Here is a 23,763-nt window from a genome sequence, read left to right on the forward strand (position 1 = left end):
TATTCCCTATCACTTTATTACCTTCCAAGTGTTTGCATATGATTTCCTTAATTACCTGCTCCATTATCTTCCCTGGGACAGACGTTAAACTGACCGGTCTGTAGTTTCCTGGGTTGTTCTTATTCCCCTTTTTATAGATGGGCACAATATTTGCCCTTTTCCAGTCTTCTGGAATCTCCCGTCTGCCATGATTTTTCAAAACCTCTCATAACATTTTGCCTTACGCTTCTAAAGCCTGATCTTGCTCTCCTTGATGTTAATAGTGAAACACCGGTTGATTTCCGTGGGGCAGGTTCAAGCCTCCAAGGAGGTACCATAATTCCAGTTGTAAGGGGGGGGGGGGGGGGAGCATGTATTTCAAGAGTTGAGCCTTCAAAGGAGGCCTGGGTATAGATAAAACTTGAGAACTAGTGTGAACTTTGCTGCCTGTAGCTGAAAGTCAAAAAAAGTTTGGTTAATTTGCTACCTCCATGAGATTTAGTTTCTCATGGCTCTGTTCCTCTGGGTTCCAGCCGGGACCAGAAGTAGAGGTGCCAAAATACCATGAGAAAAAGCTGCCCTTGCAAAATTTCTGGGCTGACCATGTAGGAAAATCTCGTGGAAGAGTCTGTTCCTGTTTGCCTTCCAGCTCTGCTTGGCAACCCCAAAAGGTTGAGAGAGGTTCTATGTGGAAGTTTTGAACTTTAGCTGAACTTTTCTCAGGTTCACCATCTCTCCTGTAAACAGCCAGCTTTTTGCAAATCTGTGCAGTGTGCTAGCCTCTTCTTATCACCCTCAAATGCATGAAAATCGGGGAGTGAAGACAATGTTATTTTCTCCCTTTGTCACAAAGTTATCTTGATTTATATTAGAATAGTACACAGAATTCCAAGGATGGGTTCCCTTTGTGCCAAGGGCTGCACATTTGACTCATAAGAGAAACTCCTTCCTGCGAAGAACTTACAGTCTAAATAGAGAAGGAGTGAGGGAAAAGGTCTTATAATTACCCTAATTTTATAGATCGAAAATTGAGACAAAGATATGACGTGACTTGCCCAAGGTCACACAGGAACTTGGTGGCAGAGACATGAATTGAACCAATATTGCCTGAATTCCAGTCTGGCACCTTAACTTAAAACCATTCTTTTTCTCAAAACAGATGACCCAGACATGGGGAGGTGTCTAACTGTGAACCCAGAGCCAGGTCTGGCTCTATCCTCTTACCTCTGAGCTCATGTTTCAACAACTCAAGCTTGTTGCTCTCAAGTTTCATCTCTGGTGGACCATAAACAGAACCACCATGAAATGACCTCACATAAAATGCCATAAAATGTGTCAAACTGCAAATTTCTAGTGGCACTGCAAAAAAAAGGGAAAGAAAAAGAAAACTTGCTGACTGCAATATATGTCACTTTCCTCTGTTCTTCAGGGGCTGAGAACAGGCATTTGTTTCTAACTTTGCGGTCAGTTACTGAAACCCACGTTCTGCTTCTTTTAGAAGGCAGCTACAATGAACTGCTGTGATTCCCAAAAAGGCCTCTCCCCCTGCGCAGTCCTCAAAGCAGCACACAGCGATGACCGTCTTGAGTGAACTGCAGAAACTCAGTCCCGTCAGTCTTTATGTTAATGAAACTACCCCCACAGCCCATGCTGTTTCCAGTATATATTAGCTAGGACTTCGAGCCAGTAGCAACATGGCAGACCAAAGTTCCCTGGGCACTAGTATTTACCAAGGTGGAGCTGGCTACAGTTTTGAAAACCACGCACTCCCCATGGGAACTGTGTGGGGCACTACGCCACTTGAGGGCAAACTGGGAGAGTCAAGGAATATATTCCTAACAGCACTAGAAAGATTCCCGTGCAAAGTCCACTGGTCAGAACAAACCCTGCTCTGTTTCACACGATGTGGCTGGATTCTAGGGGCACATTACCGCCTCCTTGTAAAATAAAAGGATGCTTTTTGTGACTGAAATTCCTTAGCATAAACACTGCCGTTAAGTCAGAGAGGCCCACGCACAATGTCTCTGTTGTATTACTATGGGAAAATATGTGACACTACAAGAAACAATAGCTGAATAGGCCACAACTGGAACTATCTTCACTGACTACTAAATGAAATTGTCTTCTGCAGGTGCATGTGTCCTAGAACTCTTGCAGTAGAATCCAACTATTGACGCTTTGGTAGACAAGTGGAATTCAAAGAGAAGTTGAGGGCTAATGGCATCTGGAAGAAAACCTATAGTGTGGCCTTCACGTCTCTTCAACAGAGGGGCAGACCAGACAGACCCAAGTTTGTAACGTTCCACCTAGATTCAAGTAGCTAGTCAAAGGCCAAGGGACCGCTGAGATGTGCATTCAATTTCTTGGCTTTGTTGCGTATGTCCTATGGAATCCTGGGCCAAAATTTAATTTGTGGGCCTTAGCTCCTGTTATGTAAAATAGGGACCAACCCCCTCTCCCATCCTTTGTCTAGTTTATTTAAATTATAAGCTCTCTGAGGCCAAGACTATTGTTACGATGTATATTGATGGTGTTTAGTACAATGAGTCCTAGATCTTGGTTTGGGATGCTAAGCGCTACCGTAATACAACTAAATAATCATCTTACTAGATTTCCCAGGGTGCCTTTCTACATAACGAGGCATTTCCTCGCAACATGCTACAAATGATGTGGGATCCTTCACCGTCTTCAGTCGGCCAGGGTGGCACTCAGAGTTACCTCCGTGTTTTTCTGTAGACCCTGCTAAAAAGCGGGCATTTCTCTAAGCCAGTAACAAATAACATTTGCCTTTGCCTTTGCTGGACTAAAGGGAACACAGTTGATAGTTTTCATAAGCTCTCTTGTCTCAGCTCTCTTGTCCCTGGGCTGGATGCCCTAAATATGGGGGAGAGGGGATGTTCTGACAGATTGTTTCAGGGGATCCGTCACCAGAGGTATGTCTTGACTACATGGCTCCGTAAATTAGTTTATTCGGCACAGTCAAAGAAGCGGGGATTTAAATACACACAGCGCAGCAGTCTAGGGAAGCCTTTGCCGACCGATCTCTTATGCCTCGTGAAACGAGTTTACAGGGTCAGTCGGCAAAGGCTTCCCCAGCCGACAGATCCGCGTCTAGACTGTGTCGGATCAGCTGATCGTCGGCACGGCACGGCGGCCATGTTTATTTTAATGAAGTGGGGATTATTTAAATCCCCGCTTCTTTGACTATGCCGAATAAACTAATTTACATGGCTCCGTTGACGGAGCCATGTAGTCTAGACACACGCCAGGAGCCAAGTGGATTTTCTTTCCCGTGATGCCCATTCTTTTGGACACCCACCGCTATCCCAAAATATCCAGCGCACGTAGGAGTCCCCCTTCCCAGTACTGCTGCTACTATGCTGTGATCTCATTTCTAATGCACCTGCGATTTCTGATATACCCCCCAGAAAGATGGGATAAGGAGCAGTCCTTCATCCTCCCAGCAGCATGGCCAATTAGAGCATGCAACATGCCGATGTCATGCTTAGCTCTCTCTTGATCCACACAACAGGTACAGCACAGGCTATGGTAATGCAAACTTCCCCTCACCTGGCTTACCTGGCCAATCCTCAGAAGTGCGAGGGTCTCCGTGCCCCAGTTCCAGAGGCTGCCGATAAAGGTAGCAGTTTGTGCCAGTCATGACAGTGGCATCTGGGATGTGGACACTGGCGCACTGGGAACTGGACCAAGAACATCAACTCATTCTACCCAGGCTCCTTAGTGCACTCACCAACCATGGGTTTTTTTTGGCAATATCAAGCAATCGTGCTTTCACTGCCACTGAGATTCTGAGCTTTTGCACTTAAGTACCTTCCGGGACAGATAGGTCGAATGTGTGTGCAGTTCAATTCCAGCTGGCGAACTAGACCAAAGGGAAGTTCTCTGACTCTTAGATCAGAAAACTGTAAGTAAGGCTACATCCCCTTTAAAGCAACTCCCCACAGCTGACAGGAAACTCCTCTCTTACTCTTAGCTTTTGATTTCCTTTTTAAGGAAGTTTAGTTAATATGCTTTCTCCCCACCCCCTCCCTTACTCTTTCCTCTCCCACCTCCCGCTTTCCTTGTGTGTTGTCTATTTTCCTAAATTAGATTTTAACTGCTTGGGCCTGTCACTGGAAGTATAAACAGACCTAGGCTGTAAGATAGTGCAGTTGGAGTTGAAATTCTGATGTCATAAGGATGTTAAAGTTTGTTTCCTTTAACAGTGACTATCCTAATCCTAACAGTTAAAACACACACACACACACACACACACACACACACACACACACACACACACAAAATCAAAGTTTGTGAAAATGTGTGCTATAGAAACAATATTGCCTTAAGATGCTTATTTCTTTTTAGTGGACTAAGAGGGTACTCCGGAATATTAAATATAAAAAGCAGAGGAGGCAGAGTAACAAAACGTCAAAATCTGCCATTCAAGGCAGGAAATCATAATGAAATCATCTTTTTTTTGGTTACTGTAAGACCGCAAGAGCACTGTGTAGCTTAAACACATGTAAACGAACCTGGTGACACAGCTTTGCCAAATAGCCTGAAATACTGTTCCGACTAAGCCGGGCACCAAAGACTTCAACAGTTCTCTGCAGTGCAAATGGTTAGCCTTATTCTAAGACTCCTGCCTCCAAAGCTGCAGTCATGTCCCGGCTCGCTTTATTGCTGGCAGAACACCTGCAAACTGTGGGGGATGAGTGAGAGGCAGACACCTGGGGTCCTGGCTGAGGAGGCAGGACAACTGTAAAGTCCAACTGAGTTAATGATGGAATGAGGTATGCGAGGAATAGGGGTACATCTACACAGCAGGAGCTAAAGCGGAGATACCTGACACAACTTGAGCTATGTCAAATTGCGTAGCTTAAGTTAGCTTATTTCAGCTTTTGGCACTGTCTACATAGCAGGAAGTCTGAGAAAGAGCACTCTTCCTGTGACTTCCCTTACTCCTCGTAAAATATGGGTTGCAGGAGTCTGAGTAATACGTCCTCCAGCTCAACATTATTTCGACATTATGTCAAAATTGCAGCTTGTAGTATAGATGCAGACTATACCGCTGTGTATATGTTCCCTAGAAGTGGTCTGGTTCCATAACCAGTCAAGGTGCCTCACCACACCAGGAAGTGATGCAGATCTTCAATAGGTGCTTCTCTGAGGGGCAGGAAGGGCGTGAGAGAGGGGGAGAGACAGGCAGAGAGACTATTTTATAAAGATAGCTAATTACATTATTAGCCTACAGAACAAAAGAAGCTGCTGTACCTTTTAAAAACCTTCAACAGCCAGAAGCCTGCACAAAGGTCCAGTGAGCAAATTGTTGAGCCACATGAGAGACAGGGTTTCAAGAGAGACATGGAGTAGTTTTCTCCAAGGAGCGCAAGTAACTTACTGGTGAATTCTGCTGCTGTGGTTTTCTCCTCTTCTCCATCTCCCTGTTACATACAGAGTGCTGCTTTGACTCCTCCTTCCAGGAAGCAAAAGACTTGCCAGTCACTCAGGTTTACATTAGGTCATGCTCCACCCAATGCCCTGCAATCGGAGTACTCCCCGGAAAAGTAATACTGGAAAATACTCCTTCCGTGATACGCCACTATGAGGGAAGGGATGTGGGGTGGGAAGTATAGGAAACCACATAAGGAAGGGGATTTACCCTACCCAGCTAATGCAGCTAGCAAATGCTACCGCAGCGTGTAGAACGCAGAAGGGTATGCTTATAAAGAGCAGAGGGGAACAAGGCCCATTCTGTGATAGAAAACAAAGCCTTAAATAGGTCAGATGTGGCTGCCATGCAGTAAATGACTTCAGTATTCTACCCAACAAGAAGAGATGGTCAGAGCACCCTGAAACACGTGAGCCCTATAGAACAGGTATGTGATTTAAGAGCCGGAAAAAAGCGGCAGCCATGTAAATGCAAATGCCGCGGGGGATGTTTAAATCCCCCACGGAATTTGCAATTCCGAAGTCTACATTAGCATCCCTTTTCCGGAAAGGGGTGCCAATGTAGACACAGCCACCTACTGTAACCACTCCCTGATGCTCACTCCTCAGAGCTTTTGACTCTCCTCAAACTACCATCCATTAAGACACAGGGTTGAAAGGAATGTTGGGTTTGAGTGAATAGTATTTTTAGAGACTGGAGGCAAGTTAGAAAAATGACACCAGTGTACATTGTAGACATTGAGTTCATTCAGGCTACCGATATGATTGAAGTTATTCAGGAGTGTAAGGAAATCCCGAATCCATTGAAGTTAGTGGGCGATTCACCTTTGATTTCAGCAGGGCCAGGTTTTCCCCCGGTCTATCCAAGTGAAACTGCATGCGCAAGTGAGGCAGGAGAGAGAATTGTAATTCCAGAGAAACTCAACTCACTGACATTCTGCTTTGGACTATCAAAATGGCAAGCATTACATCACAAGCTAGCTGAAATGTTTTCATCTAAAACGTTGAGCAAATAGTGCTCCATTGACTTTTCAAAGTAAACAAAACATTTTTGCAGAAATGTTTTGCTCCCCCTCTAAATTTTCAATCACTCACTGAAACAAAGCACACTCAAATTTTTTTTGTTCTATTTAAACTAAAGATGTTCATTTTGATTCAAATCCAGAGGAAAATACACATTTCAGTTTTTCTTAGTTTCACTGACACTGGAAAAGTTCCGTGAAATATATTAAAAGAAAAAAAAAGTGTTTCATTTCATTCAATATTTTTTAAATGTATTTTTTTACTGGCTCTCCTAGTCATACCTTGCGGGGACATATTGTTACTAGCGACTTATGTATCACCACCAGCAGGTTAGCAGCATTTTAAATAACGGAATGCAAAGAGGTTCATCGATATTCCTACTAATAATCACAACTTAACATTCACACCTTTTGAAAAAGAAAAAAAAAGCAGGAACACCTTTGAACCTCTGTATCTTTAAAAGAGCCTGTAATGGGCAATTGTAGGATTGGACAATGATGATTCGTTCAACACCACACAGTGAACATTCCCTGACTGATACACAGAAATGGATGTGATGGTAATTTCCGTGGTCCCTAAAGAAGTGTTTTGGTGGCTAGCAAATCCTAAAGCTGAAATTTACCACAATTCAGAACATTTTAGTAATGAGCGACCATTTGTTGCTTTATTTCAGGACTTCTTAGGGTCTGTGCATTGTGCCTCATGTGGCATGTGACCAGGATTCCTCACCGAATAATTTGGTCTTCTGGTTGGATCATTAGCTTCCTGTGGAAAGAGGATACTAAGCAGTAGCCGCAATAAGGCACAAACCAGTCCTGTAAGCAGGCTACTGGCTAGAGAAAGCTCTCAATTAATTCACGCAGAGCCTGCCACCTCTGCTTACATAAAATATAAATCACAAACAGAATAGGTGGGAAAATGTCTGGGAAGAGATAGAGCATCAATCACCGGCCCGGCTTCTATAATGCACTCAGTATGTGTTATCCCCATCCTTCTCTGGTTCTCATCAGTAGGAAGGGCGAGTCTGATACAGCTGTAGCAACTTGCGCTTTTTAAGCTGTGGAGGTCCCGGTTTTGATCCTGGCATCAGCCACGAGAGTGTCGCTGTGGCTATGCCACAATGTGTCAGAACGCACAAGATAAAATAAGGCTAGCGGCCACCCAAGAAAAATAATAAAATGGTTTTTTACATAGCCATTTTAATGGATATAAGATTAACATGTCCGATGCACCACTTTGTGTGAAGCTTGTTTCACAGAAGTATACTAACATTAATATAGTGCTTTCCACGTACAATCTCAAATCACATCACAACCTATATGCATATCTACAGCACCACGAGGCGGTAGCCCTTGGCGTGGTGGTGAAACTGGGTAACAGCTAAACCATAATAAAAAACTAAAGGCAAAACATCCTACTGGCTAAAGAGTCCCAGGCAGCGAAGGCGTCACCTGGAACTTCCTTTCTATTTTATCATGCAAATAGTTTTTGTGGGCAAGATCCTCCGGTGCTGTACAGAGGTGCACCCTCACTGACTTCAATAAAACTATGCCCACGTTCACCGTCCAGTGGCACAGCTCCTGGTTCAGGCAGAACAGAGGCAGCTTTGTGAAAACTCTGGGAGTGGGGAAAGTTCTGAGGTAAGCCCAGTGGAGGAAGCAGGTGAGGCAGGTGTGACGGAGGAGCAGACTTTGGAAATCCTAGCCCTGCCATTCCATTTAAAATGAAGAACTAGTTGAAGACTGGGTGCCTGCAGCATGAGTACTGCAGCATAAGCTCTTTTCTCTGACAGGAGCCGAAGAGACAGGAAGGCTATTAAAATGCAAACCCCAGTGCAGCTGTTGCGACTTAAAAGTTAAAATGGAGGGGCGGTGGCATGTTTTAATCCACATGGGAGACAGGGAAAGTGGAATTTGCGGTGACCAGACTTTCCGTTGGGTAATCACTTTACCCAGAGTCATTTGTGTATTTCCTCGTGTTATTCCCAGCCTGTCAGGAACATCTCCCAAAAGATCTAAGATTCACCAGATTCCCTGAGAAAAGTTCCCATGTCTGCTGTATAAAGAGGTTGAATTCTGCCACCTGCCTGGCCTGGTTCGGGGGAAAGAGTTGCCATCCATCTGGTAACATAGGTCTTGTTTTTTTCCCTACTTTGCAGTACAGTTAGGGTATGTCTACACAACATTTTGGAGCCCATGGGAGTAAGCTTTCCAGCCCTGGTCTACAGACATGGATTTGGACTTTGTGCACTCAAACTAGCGCTCTAGAAGTAGCTGCGTAGGCTGTGCTTTGCACTTGCGGCTTGGGCTCCAAAGTCTAGTCAGGGGGGTGGGCTCCCTCCATTCTAAAATTATAGCTCTTCAAAAAACACCACAACGGAGGCAATCAAAATCGGATCATGGGTGTTCCATGGAGGAGGAGATTGAATCCACCAAATACGCTGTCAGCAGATAGTTGGTCTCAGATACACCTGCCTGGGACAAAGCTGCACTGGCAGAAGGGAGTTGACAAAAGTGTCCTAATGTCACCTCTGCGTTCTGTGATACTGTATGTCTACATAATCACTCATCCAATTCCAATGGTCACCGTGACTGAAGCTCAGCAGCAACTAAGGGGTTACATCAAAAGTCCACTGTGTTTCTGGGTGCCAAACAATAGGGAACTTTCTACTGCCTGCATCCCACATTCAGCTGGTTAACCCAGCGATACCTCGAAGAAGTTGAAACTAGGAGTTGCAGCCTGCTACGTAGAAGCTTGGACGCCATCAATTTTACAAGAACACCATGAACATTTACAGCTGTTGTATGCAGCTGATGGGTCTTTCAAGCCAACATATGGAGTTCTGGATTAAGGTTAATAAGCACTAACTGTCTAGCGCTCCTTTTCAAGGTCTGTGACTTAACTGCTGGGACTCACTGTTCCTTGGGCTCTCTTACAATAACATCACCCAAAGTGCATGATAAATGTCCAGAGATGGACTCTCTGTGTCTTAGTGTTAAACTGCATGCTCTCTGGAGGTGGTGGCTTAATGATGAAATGAAAATCCTTGGAGACTGAGGGAGAAAATGCAGGTAAAAACAGTCCAAGAAGGAAAAACTGGAGGAGTCTTGTGCCTATGGGAAAAGTACAACACTTTCATGCAGGCTTTGAGACCCAATTCTTCCGAAGGCCTATGCTTCCTACCCCCTACAACTGTGCTTTTCATATGCGCCACTACTGACACGCTTCTGCCTAAACTGTAAACAGATCTGCCTCCGCTCCTACAAGAGTGAGTGTGGCCTCAGAGAAGGGACGGACCTGCACCTGGTCAGAATTCAGAAGCTTGCTATGTTGGAAAAGGAGCGGGAGCTTTAACGAGAATAACTGGATGAGGGAATAGCTGCATGATGTGGGAAAGTCAGTCAGGAGGAGGAAGAGGAGATGAGGGGACCTGTGAAGATGTCTAAAGAAGAGGGAGGAGCGGATGTGAGCAGAGGTTGGGAAGCTAGAGAGGGTGGGAGTTTGGAGTACGTGCTGCACTGATTCTGACAGTGCAGGTGGAGGTCTGGGCGGTTTTCTTGCTGACTGAAAGATGCAAACAGCAGCTCCGAAGGCTGGTAGGCAGAATTCACGTAGGGTCTGATCCAGCTCCCAGTGAAATTAGTGGCATTACAGCCACTTACTGAAATGGGAGTTTGTAAGGCCCTGATTGAGGTAACCATTGTGGAAAGTTTCACACAGACTTATCTGCATCTTCTGGCTTCAGGCACACACATAATTAACACCAGAGTGGAGCCTTCAGACAGCAGCTGCTTCCTCTCAGTATCTTTCTCCCCTCACTCTTTCTCCCCTCACAGGATGCTCTGGCTGCATCCTGACTTCCTATAGCCAGCTTCTGGTTTCTAACCTACACCACAACCAAGTGTTTGCGGCATGCACGTGGGAGGAGGTCTGGGAGCAGAAGGAGAAGATATCCCAAGAAGTGTTTGCAAGAGAGACTCATGAGATGCTACTATTCTTCCTGAGAGAGGTGGCAGCATTCCCAGGAAACTTACTAAAATGGTCTAAATCTTTCCTAGAAGGCCGCATCCTTTTGGTTGAACAAAAAAAACAAACAAACAAACAAAAAAAAAAGGTTGTTGCCCACTCCTTCTGCCCCCGCCAGATGCAGCATGGGAAAAATGTTCCTGCTGGCCTTCCAGACAAGAAAAAAAACTGGACATTTTCCAGTATTTTCAGGGTTTTTTTTTTTTTTACCAGACAGAAGATGCAATTACCGGACTTTTGGGGTGAAAACTGGACAGCTGGCAAACCTACAAAGGATTTAACATTGGCATGCAACCACTAGACAGACTGGTCAGACAAGATGGACTCCAGTGCAGCAGTATGCATGAGACATGAATCTACCACTTCACCATAAACTACTCCCACCATGATAGTCCTTGGATGAGAACAACTCAGGTGACAAAAAGCTGGTTGAACCTACACCTACTTACCTCAAGAGATGATGCTAGTGCGCAGAGGAAAGTGATTTGAAGAGATTACAGTCCCACCTCAGCGCCTTTGGTTGAAAATACACCTCTACCATGCCACCAATTGGTCAATTCAAGTACATGCTTCTGAATTTCTCCCCAATCCTAAACTCTCATATAGCAGCATTCAGAGGTAACACTTTCTACTGTCTTCAGTGGGGTAAGAAACTACATCCCACCCCGACAGTCAGCAACCTGACCTTAGCGACGCACCGTCATGTTCCCTCTGGACTACAGCAATGTAATATACCTGAGCAGGAAGCCACCAGCCCTCAGAAACTCCAATTACTCCAGAACACTGCAGTGCCTCTCCTCAGCAACATTGTCTAGCATGAACCCCTCAGACTTGGCTTCTGCTGCTTCCCACAAAGTCAAGTTCAAAGCCTCCACCTTTAGCTTCAAGACCCTGGGCCTAACCTAGCTAAACAGGAGAGCAGAGTGGGCAACAATTCTGCTCCTCAGGCACGGCAGAACTTTCTGTCGGCAGGATCACCTGAGCTGTTCTCATCCAAAGCTGATTAGTTTAGGAGACCGAGCGTAAGAGGGGCTGGAGAAGAGACGGAGGACTGAATCATTGTGCTGTCATGAACACCTTCCACACCACGTGCAAAGGGCATTTCTCAGATCTACCTTTTCTCACCCTAAAAACAAACCAACCAACCAACCCTACAGAGACATGCTATCCGTACAACTCTCGTCTTGAAGCAAAGGCACTCTAAAGATGGCTTACCCCGCTTTCAGGGAAGTGTCTTAGTAGAGGAGGCTCCTCCAGTCAGGGGAGACCTGTGCCCACCTCCCTTCCAATTCCACCCAGCATTGCAGCCATAGAAAAGCAGGGTTGAGCAGAGCTCTGCTATATCCAGGCTATTCTCAGCTGTCCGAATATTGGCTATAGGAAGTCAGGATGCAGCCAGAGCAGCCCTGAAACTTCCCTCAATCGCACCAGGACTTGAATCGGCCTCTAGCTAGCTCCAGAAGACAGGGATTATAAAGGCAGCAAAAGTAACTTTGGGCATGCAGAGAGTAGAGCTTTGCTGAAATGAACAATTCGGCCCTGAGGTATACCTACGCAGATCTGCATCTTAAAGTTCCACTGTAGCCTATTTGGAAGTCCATTCCAGCGTCAGCACAAAGTCGAAACCAAAGGTTTCAGTTTTAATGACATACTGTGTGTGTCAAGTTGCTGTGGCCACCCCCTAAAGGTTTCTGCTCCCACTTCCTTTGTGTGAAGTGTTTGCCTCACACCGGACTAAGGTAAAATGGATTTTTCACTCTCCCCTCTCTCCCAGAAAAAGGAAAAAAATTTCTCTTTTCTTCCCCCTTACTTCTTCATTACCAGAGTTTTGGTACAACATTCTCTGGACTTTTCTCACAGCTGTGCTTAAGATGTGATGAGTTTCAAACATTCCAGGAATGAAATATAGTAGAATATAAAGCATGTTCATGCATTCATGCCCCAAACCAGCGAAGAGAAAGAGGAAAAAAGTCAAGCTGCCAATTTTATAGTTGGACTAGTTTACTTCATGTTGCTCCTTTATTTCTGACTCAAAATTGCCATCTGCGGTGCTCACAGTAATTTTCCAGGACTCTGGCAACTAGCAACCTACAACACTTGCAAACTTCCCTTTCCCCAAGAGAAACTGAGTAACAAAAAGAACTGGGCACACTATGCTGGTTAGAGTTCATAATATGATCTAGACAACACCCGTCTCTTTCCTCCCCCACCACCGCTGTCTTATGGGGAAATCTTGATTTGCTGTCAGCTTTACCTCTGCCCTCTCCCCCATATGCTCCTTGAAAACTATTTACATCCAGGAATCTAAAGTTTCAGCTGTTCTAGGAATCTCTCTTGTTCCCCCCTCCCTCCAATCTCCAAGAAACCTGATCCACCAGATGGGTGGGAGAGCTTTCTGGGGTTTTTTTTTTTTTTTTGGTCTGACATCTGGATTTTGTTAGTAGTCTCATGCATGCGGAATCAGGAATGGGAGCTCAGACCAGAGCAGATGAGAATTAAAACTCTTTTTGAGCACTGAAGAAACTGCTTATCTCCTTTCCCACCCCCATTCAGTCAGCAAACACACACACACAGAATATGGATCAAATTCAGGCCAGAAATAAAGTGATTTGAAGCAGCTCCTGCCATTCATCCTTCCAGCTGCTCTCATTGATACAGTCCCTCAAATTGTTCCATAGGAAATCATTGCATTACATTAGTTATTTATTATCACTGTTAAAAAGCCTGTGCCACAGTTTTGCATGGATAGTGACACCTTTCAAGTCTGTAGCTACCAATCTCCTGTCTCCTATAGAACTGGATTCCGTACAGTATGAAAGGAACTAATTCATCACAAGTTAATTGGCACACTAGGTCTAGGGCTTGTGGCTTAGGAGTGTGATGTTAATTATACCAACGGGTCTCATTAACAGGGGGGATTTGTGTAATTAAAAGCGTAATGAGCCGCAGCCTGAGTGGCTGTAGTAGTAGGGCCCATATAGTCACAGTATTGCTAATCACCAAAACCTTCGTTACTGAATAACAGCAAAGTCAATATAATCAGGAGCTTTGTGTCAGCCCTATATGTGATGCTATGCAAACACACCTTCTGTGCAATCAGTCTTGTCTTTTGCTATTTCTTATCTGTTTTGATTAGTCAACCTCTTTGATGCTTGCAGATACGTAGCATTCATCTGCTCCACACCCCCGCCCAAAGAAACCCTTCTCCTTTGACTATGGCATTTCCCACCTACCACCGCATGTGTTTTGGGATGAGCAGGGAGAGATTTCAAGGGAGCCTGACAAGCTGGAGCATGCTGAGAAAGAGGCCAGGACAAAAAAAAAAAAAAAAAATCACTCCTGATTTTAGCAGATGAAACAAGTCTGGAATAAGGAACCCCCCCCCCCCAAAAAAAAAAAGCCCTGCCAAAGAAACAAGGTCAAATTATAGATACTACAGAAAAGTTCAGTGTGTAGTTCAGGCCTGGCGACCCTGTATTGCACTTTGCAGTGCCCCCGCCTGCACAGCCGTCAATGGAGTGACATCATCATTGGGCGCCCCGGGCGCCCCATTGAAGGCGGCACTCTAGGATGACTCAGCCGTCGCCTATAGTCACGAACCGCCCCTGCTGATAGGCATGCCTACAGACAATACTTTCCTTATCACAGCTACGCCACCACTCTGTGCTGGAATGAAACCGCTATTACACAGCAATTCTAAGTAATGCATTGGGGGGCCTGATTCTCCACTATCCTGTGCCTTGTGTAGTCATTTGCAACAGTGCAAAGTGGGAGTGTCATGTTGTCGAATCAAAATGGTTGCATTTGGACACCCACTTTGCAGAAACGGCATAGCACTTTTATAAGATCATTTCAACCACCACCTACCCATGCAAAACTGATGCAGAAGATCCCAGAATTTAACATATTGGGGTGGAAGGGTATGACTACACAGCAACATTATTTTAGAATAATGGCTGTTATTCCAAAATAACTATGGGAGCATCTACCCAGCCATTCCGTTATCTTGAAATAATTTTGAAATAACAAACGGCTTCTTCCGACTTCTGTAAACCTCATTCTACAAAGAATAACGCCTATTCCAAAACTGCTATTTCAAAATAAGGCATGTGTAGACACTCCACTTCCTCTGTTTCAAAACAGCCCCTCACCAGGGCTATTCTAAGTTATTCCTCCTAGAGCTCTAAATTGAGATAGTAGGTCTACATTAGGGAAGCCTGCCTTGGACTAATTTTGAGGTTTCCCTGCAGTGTAGACGTGCTAATTTGAAATAAGCTATTTTGGAATAACTAATCCAGATTAATTTATTCTGAAATAACTGTGCAGTGTAGACGTAGCCAAAAGGACCTCAAGGTCTTATAGACCATCTCCCTGCGCTGAGGCAGGATAAGAAACCCACACAACAAATATTTGTAAGGATGAAAGACTGACTCTTGGCTTGAATTTGGGACTTCTGCTTTGCTGTCTGACATTGCACCATTTGGATTGTTGTGTAAGAGGATAAATATATACGCTAAAGTGGTAATATTGACTGGCTGGACCATTGCAGAGTTTCAACGATTTCTCTGTAGGGATATCTGCAACATGGGTTAAAATTAACAATGGGTTTGAAACTGATGCTTTGTATGTGAAACGCCCCCTGAACCTGGGGAAAATTTAGATTCTGACCTGATCCCCATTGCAATCCAAAGATCCAAGTCTAGTTAAAATACGGCTATTCCTTATAACTTGTAATGTGTTAAAAAAGTCTCTAGTCTACTGAGTTCTATTTAATGGAGATGAAGATTTCAGCAGAACTTTTCAAATTCTTATTCAGAGTGTCAGAAAGGGAGTTAGAAACAAAAGGTGAATAACAATTTAAGAGAAAATCAAAAACATAGTTTAACACTCAACTAAAAAAAATCAAGAATGTGTTACCCCCATAATGGTCAATAATAAATGTAAAACTCCCAACATTTTTCATCAATGTTCCATGCCAAGTTTCTGGTGTGTTAGTATTGATTAGTGTCTGGTATAAAATTCTTTCCCTTCTTTTCTTTAATTACCAAAAGAACACTGTAGCTCCTCTGTTATGAGGGAGGAAGGGCGATATATAGAAGGAAATACTAGATCAGAGAAGAAAAGATAAGTCCAGTTTTGGGCTTATGAAACTTGGAAATGTCTTTCTAAACTATAAATTTCATTAACAATATATTAGTTTTAATTTTAGTCCCTAGTGTTAAAGGCTACTGAAAAGATTAGAAAACGTCTCAGTGTGATTATAATTTAAGCGCGATTAGTAGCTTTGCTTAGTGTTCTTTTGCTATGAGAGCTTCATGTTTATGAAGAGTATGAAACATTGCTTTCAGGAATATGAATGATACAGACAGATCTGTTGCCAAAGTTTCATTCACTATATATGCAAACAGAAAACACACCTCAGTAATCAAAGCATGGGAATGGAATCAGAATATCAGGATTCTATTCCCAGATAACTGGACAAGCCATTAAAACTTTTCTGCCACAGTTTGGATGGGCAACCCATACATCTCTCCTTTATAGGTGTGCTATGAGGCTATAATAATTAATCAATGAATATATTTGTGAGACCCTTCAACAGAAAACAGATCGAACCAATGAACAGTGTGCCTTGTAAATCTGCACAACATTCATTCTTTACTCAAACAGTAAGGCTACGTCTACAATGCAGGCTTTTTGCTCAAGAACTGTTGTTCTTGCGCAAAAATTTGCCGGGTGTCTACACTGCACGCACGTTCTTACACAAGTAAATTTACAGTACAGTGTCAGAAAACGGGGCTTCTTCCGGAAGAGTTATTCCTCCCCCCATGAGGAATAAGCCCTCTTGTGCAAGAGCTCTTCCACAAGAAGGCAGTGTAGACAGGCAACATGATTTTCTTGCACAAGAGACCCCTATGGCTAAAATGGCCATCGGAGCTTTCTTGCGCAAGAGAGTGTCCACACTGCCATGGACGCTCTTGCGCAAAAGCACATGGCAGTGTGGACACGCTCTTGTGGAAGACCTTTTGCACAAGAACTCTTCCGCAAAACAGTTCTTGCGCAAGAAGCCTGCAGTGTAGACATAGCCCCAGTGTTGTGAGTTTGAGGAAGACACACTATATTTTTCATACAAAACAAAGAGGATGAATCCTTGGCCTCCATTGAAAAATCACTCAGAGCAAGCACAGGGGCTGCTCTCCTGAAATTAAGTTCACTCAGATTTACAAAAGGATTAGCATGGCTAAGCTGACAGGATCTGTTTCAGCTCGTTTACAGAGGCACTGTCCTTTTCAAAGGTAGGCACTGAGAGAGGCTGCTGCCTCAAGGAACTTCCAATCAGTTAATTGAAAGGTATAAAATGTGACTTTCACAGTACAAGATGCAAACTGCAGCTAAATGAGACTTGTTCCAGGGTTTTGTGTTTAACTATTTAGAGACTTTTTAGGATTATAAAGTATAAACATTATACAAGCCCTTGAAGTTCTACTGTGCCGTAGCCAAGTGTCAGCACTTTATTTTTCAATATGTGTGACGATCTCTTAAAAAAAACACGTTTCAATCCTAGACTCTCCTTTTGCAACTCTAAGAAGGTTGGCTGGCTTGTTAGCAAACACACACCTGGTAGGTAAGATCTCTACTCCAGACAGCATCACTGGGAATATTGCATTCATGGAGTATATTACATGACTTCTCTCATATTTAATGTACTAGAGCTTGCTGCCTATCATTAATACGGGTCTTATACCTACAGTTAAAGTGATGGTTATCCAACTATATGTGGGTCCTTTTACCTCTAATGGCACAATCCAGATGCGGAGGTGGAGCATCAGACAGGAAGGGAATGATTTTCTGTGGTTCCAAGGGCACAGTGTGCAGGTGAGTTGCAGAACATCAGGAGAGAGGTGGATGAGTGTTTGTCTACCTCTGATTTCAAAATCTAGTTGTGTAGATTGGACATCAGGAGGGAGGTAGATGGCTGATTGAATTATCTTTAATGTCTGAATTGCTCAAGAGGGAGGGGCGTGCCTGACTCATTTATGCTGATGTTTGCTCCCACTGGGATAGGATGGTAACTGCAAAGAGAGGAATGCTTGGGTGTCCTCCATGTCCCCTGAATCTCCCAGACTATCTTGGGCAAATCAGAAAGGAAACTAAAGTTCTGGGCAGTAATTGCCAGTTCTAGCCACTAGGAACAGCTGGTCCCGCTGAAGAGGTGTTGCTTTCGCTGCTGCTTCCCTGTTGTTCTCTCCCTGCTCATTTCCCATCTTCCTGCTCTGTGAATTAGGGCAGAGAAAGACAGGAGGAGGGAAGGAAAGCAGGCGCCAGGCCATTCCACCCCAGCCCCCAGCTTTGGCAGGAGTTCTAGCCTGCAGGGAAAAAGATAAGGGGAAAAGCAGGGGGGTGGGGGGGAGAGATTTGAAATCTTGGTGTTGTAACTCAGGGAAAAAAGGAGGGACGGTGCGAATGGGAGATACTAGGGTGGAGAGAAGAAAGGGGATAGACACCACAGTTGGTAAAGTGAGGAATTGGGGTGCATAGGTTAGGGAGTGACTAGGAAGGGAGAAGAGAAAAGGGAGATGCTGGAAAGGGGGGAGAAAGCAAATCTATGAGGCACTCCTAAAAAGGCAACTCCTCCTTTTAAATATGCCGGCTGTAGGATGCTAGTCTGAACCAAGCCTCGCTGGGGATCATTATTTGTGGACAGAACTGGAATTTTCATCCAATAAGAAATGTTGAAATTTGTTTCCATTCCAATTCAGAAGAATGGCAAAACACAGATACATTCCCTAGAACGAAAAATTCCAGGAAGTTTCAAATCTGAAACGTCAAAGTAAAAATGCTGACATTTTCGATTAAAACAAAACATTCTGTTCTGTCGAAACGATACTTGGTTTGTTTCCAGAATGAAACATGTTTCCCTCCCCGAAATGTCATTTCAAAACAAAAATGGTTCATTTTGCTAGCCCAATTGAAAAATGGAAAAATGCTCCCATGGAAAATTCTTGTTGGAAAATGCGATTTAAGGGCATTTAAAATGTCACCAATGACACTTACAAGGTTTAGCAGAAAAATATTTTGTCTGAAAAATTCAATCTGCTTTTTTTGTGAGTTTTACTGTATACGAGTGTTTGCTATAGTGTATACAGGGTTTACTGGTCTTATGATTTTGCAATATTGCATTGGAATTAATTATGCATCAAGGCACTATCATGCTGTAATCTATGAGACTGGCTCTAGTAGACGTTTGCTCTGACAGAGGAAGAAATCTTGAAAAATGATCAATACATGATCAGTACTGAGGCTTGGCAACTGAGTTATTTAAATATCAAAGTAACGCCAAATGCATCTGATTGTCCATGCAAATGCACAGAAAGCCCATGGACTTTACATAAGAACATAAGAACGGCCGTACTGGGTCAAACCAAAGGTCCATCTAGCCCAGTAGCCTCTGCGCCAACAGTGGCCAGTACCAGGTGCCCCAGAGAGGGTGGACCGAAGATAATGATAAAGCGGTTTGCCTCCTGCCATCTCTCTCCAGCCTCTGACAAACAGAGGCCAGGGACACCATTTCTATTCTCTGGCTAATAGCCTTTTATGGACCTAACCTCCATGAAATTATGTAGCTTCTCTTTAAACTCATCATCCTAGCCTTCACAGTCTCCTCTGGCAAGGAGTTCCACAGGTTCACTACGAGCTGTGTGAAGAAGAAAGCGTCCACACTGCTATGGATGCTCTTGCGCAAAAGCTCATGGCTATGCAGATGTGTTTGGTAGAACCGAAAAGTATCTGTTTTCTTGCTCTCAAAGAAAAAATTTGTTTTTCCTGCGGTGCTGGCAGCTATTTGTGCTATCCTGCCTGTGTTGCATAGGGGATGTTTGTTTTATGTTGCTGTGATTAATTTGAAACAGATTAGGTCATACTGATAATGAATCCAACAATCCCAACCGGGCGTCCTATCATAAAACAACAGTCTGCTCGGAGGAGTTTATTTTCTTTTGTTCCATCCCACAGGCTTTGCAGTGGAAGGACATGATCTACTTCACCTCTCTCAGATTGAGCACTCTCTACTAGACTTGCATAAGGAACCTATAAATGCTATGGGTTTGTTCTAGTATTCCTCTTGCTTTGTCTACTGGGCACTTTATGGGAGAGCAAGAAAACAGATACTTCTTGGTTCTATCAAACCCTGTGCCTCGCAGAGAATGCTTACATTTAAGTTCCCAGATGGGATTTCATTCTGAATTATTATTGCACAGTGAGCAAATATCATTTTGTTAGTGTTAGGAAAAGTGCCATGACTATGAATTTGCGGCTTTCTCCACAACTCATTGAAGTCAGTAGTAGTCCCCCCATTGACTTCAATGGGATTTGGATCTTGACTACGGGCGTACGATTTTTTAAACCTAATTCAGCATGTTTATCGTTGTATTAACATATGATAACATTCTCCAGTAATCTGAAGAAGTGGGCTGTGCCCACAAAAGCTCATGATACCATCTACATGTTTTGTTAGTCTATAAAGCACTACCAGACCAGTTTTTGTTTTTTAAGTTTATCCTGTACAGACTAACTCAGCTACCACCTGAAGCTTAAATTGAAACGAATGCATAGAGTAGAACCCAAGTTGAACGCTACCCTTTTCCTGACATCCATTTCCCTCCATCCTTCTTGAGATCAGTCAATGGGCAACAGACTGTGAAATGAAATGGAGATTATTGAACTCACTGTTCCACTGATATGAATGGGAGTTCCATCAAGGGTGATACCAGCCACAAGGAAATCCTGGAGCAGTGACAACGGGCCTGTGAAGTAGCCTCTTGCTCTAATCTAATGGTATAATAAGCCAAGACTAACATGTAAGGCTAAAACGCTAGTCACAGAGCGCCACGACCAACAAGGCCTGAGAGAGAATGGCCTGTCATTGAATTCTGAAACAGAATTCTAGAAAAGCCGTGTATTTGTTATTTTTAGACCAATTGTGTTCATAATGTCCTTTTACGTTCCATTTCCCCAAACCAGAGTGAAAGTACGGTGTGTACGACAGACATCAGGAATACTTTGTTTTGGGCAGGTCTTGGGCACTTTTTGGAACCAAGATGCATCCTCAAAAAGCACGTTAGACAGGAGAGTGGAATAAGAAAACCAAAGGAGGCAACTGGAACTTTCTCTCCCTTCCCACCCCCACCTACTCTACGTATTCACTCTCATCTGCTTGTATTTGGGTTCATTGTCCTTTCTCAAAATGCTTAGAGAAATATCAAACATTTAATCCAAATGTCAAGGACCATGCCAGAGACACCATTTAGAAACTGGAACTCTGTGAGCTTACTATAAAAGCACAGACCATGTAGACAAATTGGCCATGGTAGGCCCTTCTCTGCTTGCATATGGAAGTCTGAGTTACATGCTGCGCTGCTAAATGGTTTAAAGGCACAACACACATCGGTTATTCAGAAGTCCAAAACGCAAACATCAGTGAGTGATCTTTGAAATCTCGGACTATCAACTAGCTTAAGTTGTCGAGGTTGAATTGGATGTTACAAAATCATGAACCCCTCCACTGTTATTGTTCATAAGACTGCTGCAGATTTTCATAACAAAAGTTGCAACGATCTGAAAAACAGTTTTAAAGAAACAAATACAGATCTCACAATCTTTGAGAAACCTGCAGTGCAAAGTTAAACATAGCCAGGTTTATTTTTTCAAGTCTTAGATTTTAAACAAATACACTTGGGGAATAAACTTGAACCAATTTTAAATCATCTAAAATAAAAACAAATATGATCGAGATATAAAAGTAAAAGAGAGTTAATTTGCAATAATGAAATTTAGCTTATAGGTTGAAAGCTGCATATTGTTCCAGTACATTAAAATGTGCAAACTTAAGAGATCATACTGTAAGCACGGTATTTATTTAATCATGTTCATAAGTATTTTCAAGATCATGATCTGAGAATTAATCTCTGCTTACTGAGATGTACATGTGTAGAAATAAAAGTCTTATGTAAATAGATTATTATAATATATGTGAAAGCTATAGGGCCAGATCCTTGGCAAATGTAAATTGGCTTGAACTCAGTGAAGCAACAATCATTTATACAAGCTGGGAACCTGGTCCATAATATATACGACTAAAACAAATTAATTCACGTTATTAAAAATATATGTTATTTTTTCTCACCATATATGTTGTTTGCAGTGTTGCTGAAGCCATATTGATCCCAGGATATGAAAGAAACCAGCTGGGTGAGGAAATATCTTTTACTGAATATAAGACCGGCCATGCTGGGTCAGACCAAAGGTCCATCTAGCCCAGTATCCTGTCTGCCGAAAGTGGCCAATAACAGATGCCCCAGAGGAAGTGAACAGAACACATGATTCCTGTCCTGTCATCCATTTCCAAACAAACACAGACTAAAGGACACCATTCCTTCCCATCCTGGCTGATAGCTATTCATGGACTTAACCTCCATAAACTTATCTAGCTCTGCTCTGAACCCTGTTAAAGTCCTAGTCTTCATAACCTCCTCTGGCAAGGAGTTCCACAGGCTGACTATGCACTCTGAAGAAAAAATTCCTTTTTTTAAAACCTGCTACCTATTAATTTCATTTGGTGCCCCCTAGTTCTTATATCATGGGAACAAATAAATAACTTTTCCTTAGTCACTTGTTTCGCACCAGTGTTGCGGCGTACCATGTGGGCGTACCATGATTTTATATGGAGGTAATAGGATATTCTCTGTCTTATTCTCTATCCCTTTTTTAATTATTCTTAACATTCTGTTTGCTGATTTGACTGCCACTGCACATTGAGAGGATATTTAGAGAGAACTATTCACAATGACTCCAAGATCTCTCTCTAGAGTAGCTGTAACTAAATTAGTCCCCATTCTATATGTATAGTTGGGATTATTTTTTCCAATGAGCATTACTTTACATTTATCAGCATTAAATTTCATTTGCCATTTTGTTGCCTAATCACTTAGTTTTGTGAGATCTTTTTGAAGCTCTTAACAGTTTGCTTTGGTCTTATTGTGCCCATCTATAAAAAGGGGAATAAGAACAACCCAGGAAATTATAGACCGGTCAGTTTAACGTCTGTCCCAGGGAAGATAATGGAGCAGGTAATTAAGGAAATCGTATGCAAACACTTGGAAAGTAATAAAGTGATAGGGAATAGCCAGCATGGGTTTGTGAAGAACAAGTCATGCCAAACTAATCTGATAGCTTTCTTTGAAAAGATAACGAGCCTTGTGGATAAGGGAGAAGCGGTGGATGTCATATACCTAGACTTTAGTAAGGCATTTGATACGGTCTCGCATGATATTCTTATTGATAAACTAGGCAAATATAACTTAGATAGGGCCACGATAAGGTGGGTGCATAATTGGCTGGATAACCGTAGTCAGAGAGTTGTTGTTAACGGTTCTAAATCCTGCTGGAAAGGGATAACAAGTGGAGTTCCTCAAGGGTCTGTTTTGGGACCCGTACTATTCAATATCTTCATCAATGATGTAGATATTGGGATAGAGAGTACTCTTATTAAGTTTGCAGATGATACCAAACTGGGTGGGGTTGCAACTTCTTTGGAGGATAGGGACATAATTCAAAATGACCTTAGCAAGTTAGAGAAATGGTCAGAGGTAAACAGGATGAGGTTTAATAAGGAGAAATGCAGAGTGCTCCACTTAGGAAGGAACAATCAGTTCCATACATACAAGATGGGAAGCGACTGTCTAGGAAGGAGCATGGCGGAAAGGGATCTAGGGGTCATAGTGGACCACAAGTTGAATATGAGTCAACAGTGTGATGCTGTTGCAAAAAAAGCAAATATGATTCTAGGTTGTATCAACAGGTGTGTTGTAAGCAAAACTCGTGAGGTCATTCTGCCGCTCTATTCTGCACTAGTTAGGCCTCAGCTGGAGTACTGTGTCCAGTTCTGGGCGCCACATTTCAAGAAAGATGTGGAGAAATTGGAAAGGGTACAGAGAAGAGCGACAAGAATGATTAAAGGTTTAGAGAACATGACCTATGAAGCCAGGCTTCATGAACTGGGCTTGTTTAGTTTGGAAAAAAGAAGATTAAGGGGGGACATGATAGCGGTTTTCAAATATCTAAAAGGGTGTCACAAGGAGGAAGGCGAAAATTTGTTCCTCTTGGTTTCTGAGGACAGGACAAGGAGTAATGGGCTTAAAGTGCAGCAGGGGAGGTTTAGATTGGACATTAGGAAAAAATTCCTAACTGTCAGGGTGGTCAAATATTGGAATAAATTGCCAAGGGAGG

The 23,763-nt window shown here is 43.2% G+C and overlaps 1 protein-coding gene and 1 long non-coding RNA gene across 2 annotated transcripts in view; both read right to left on the reverse strand.

Annotated features, from left to right (window-relative positions):
- LOC142830369 (uncharacterized) overlaps positions 1-22,506 on the reverse strand; it is a 28,709-nt gene extending 6,203 nt beyond the window's left edge. Inside the window, exon 1 of the long non-coding RNA XR_012905557.2 lies at positions 203-22,506. This is a non-coding gene — a long non-coding RNA (uncharacterized LOC142830369). The remainder of the gene's footprint in view (positions 1-202) is intronic.
- Positions 1-23,763, reverse strand: part of ZCCHC24 (zinc finger CCHC-type containing 24) — a 175,269-nt gene that overhangs the window by 107,632 nt on the left and 43,874 nt on the right. The gene's annotated exons all lie outside the window — the stretch shown is intronic.

The sequence above is a fragment of the Pelodiscus sinensis genome, chromosome 8, assembly GCF_052426305.1.
Source record: "Pelodiscus sinensis isolate ZL-2025 chromosome 8, ASM5242630v1, whole genome shotgun sequence".
NCBI lineage: Eukaryota > Metazoa > Chordata > Testudines > Trionychidae > Pelodiscus > Pelodiscus sinensis.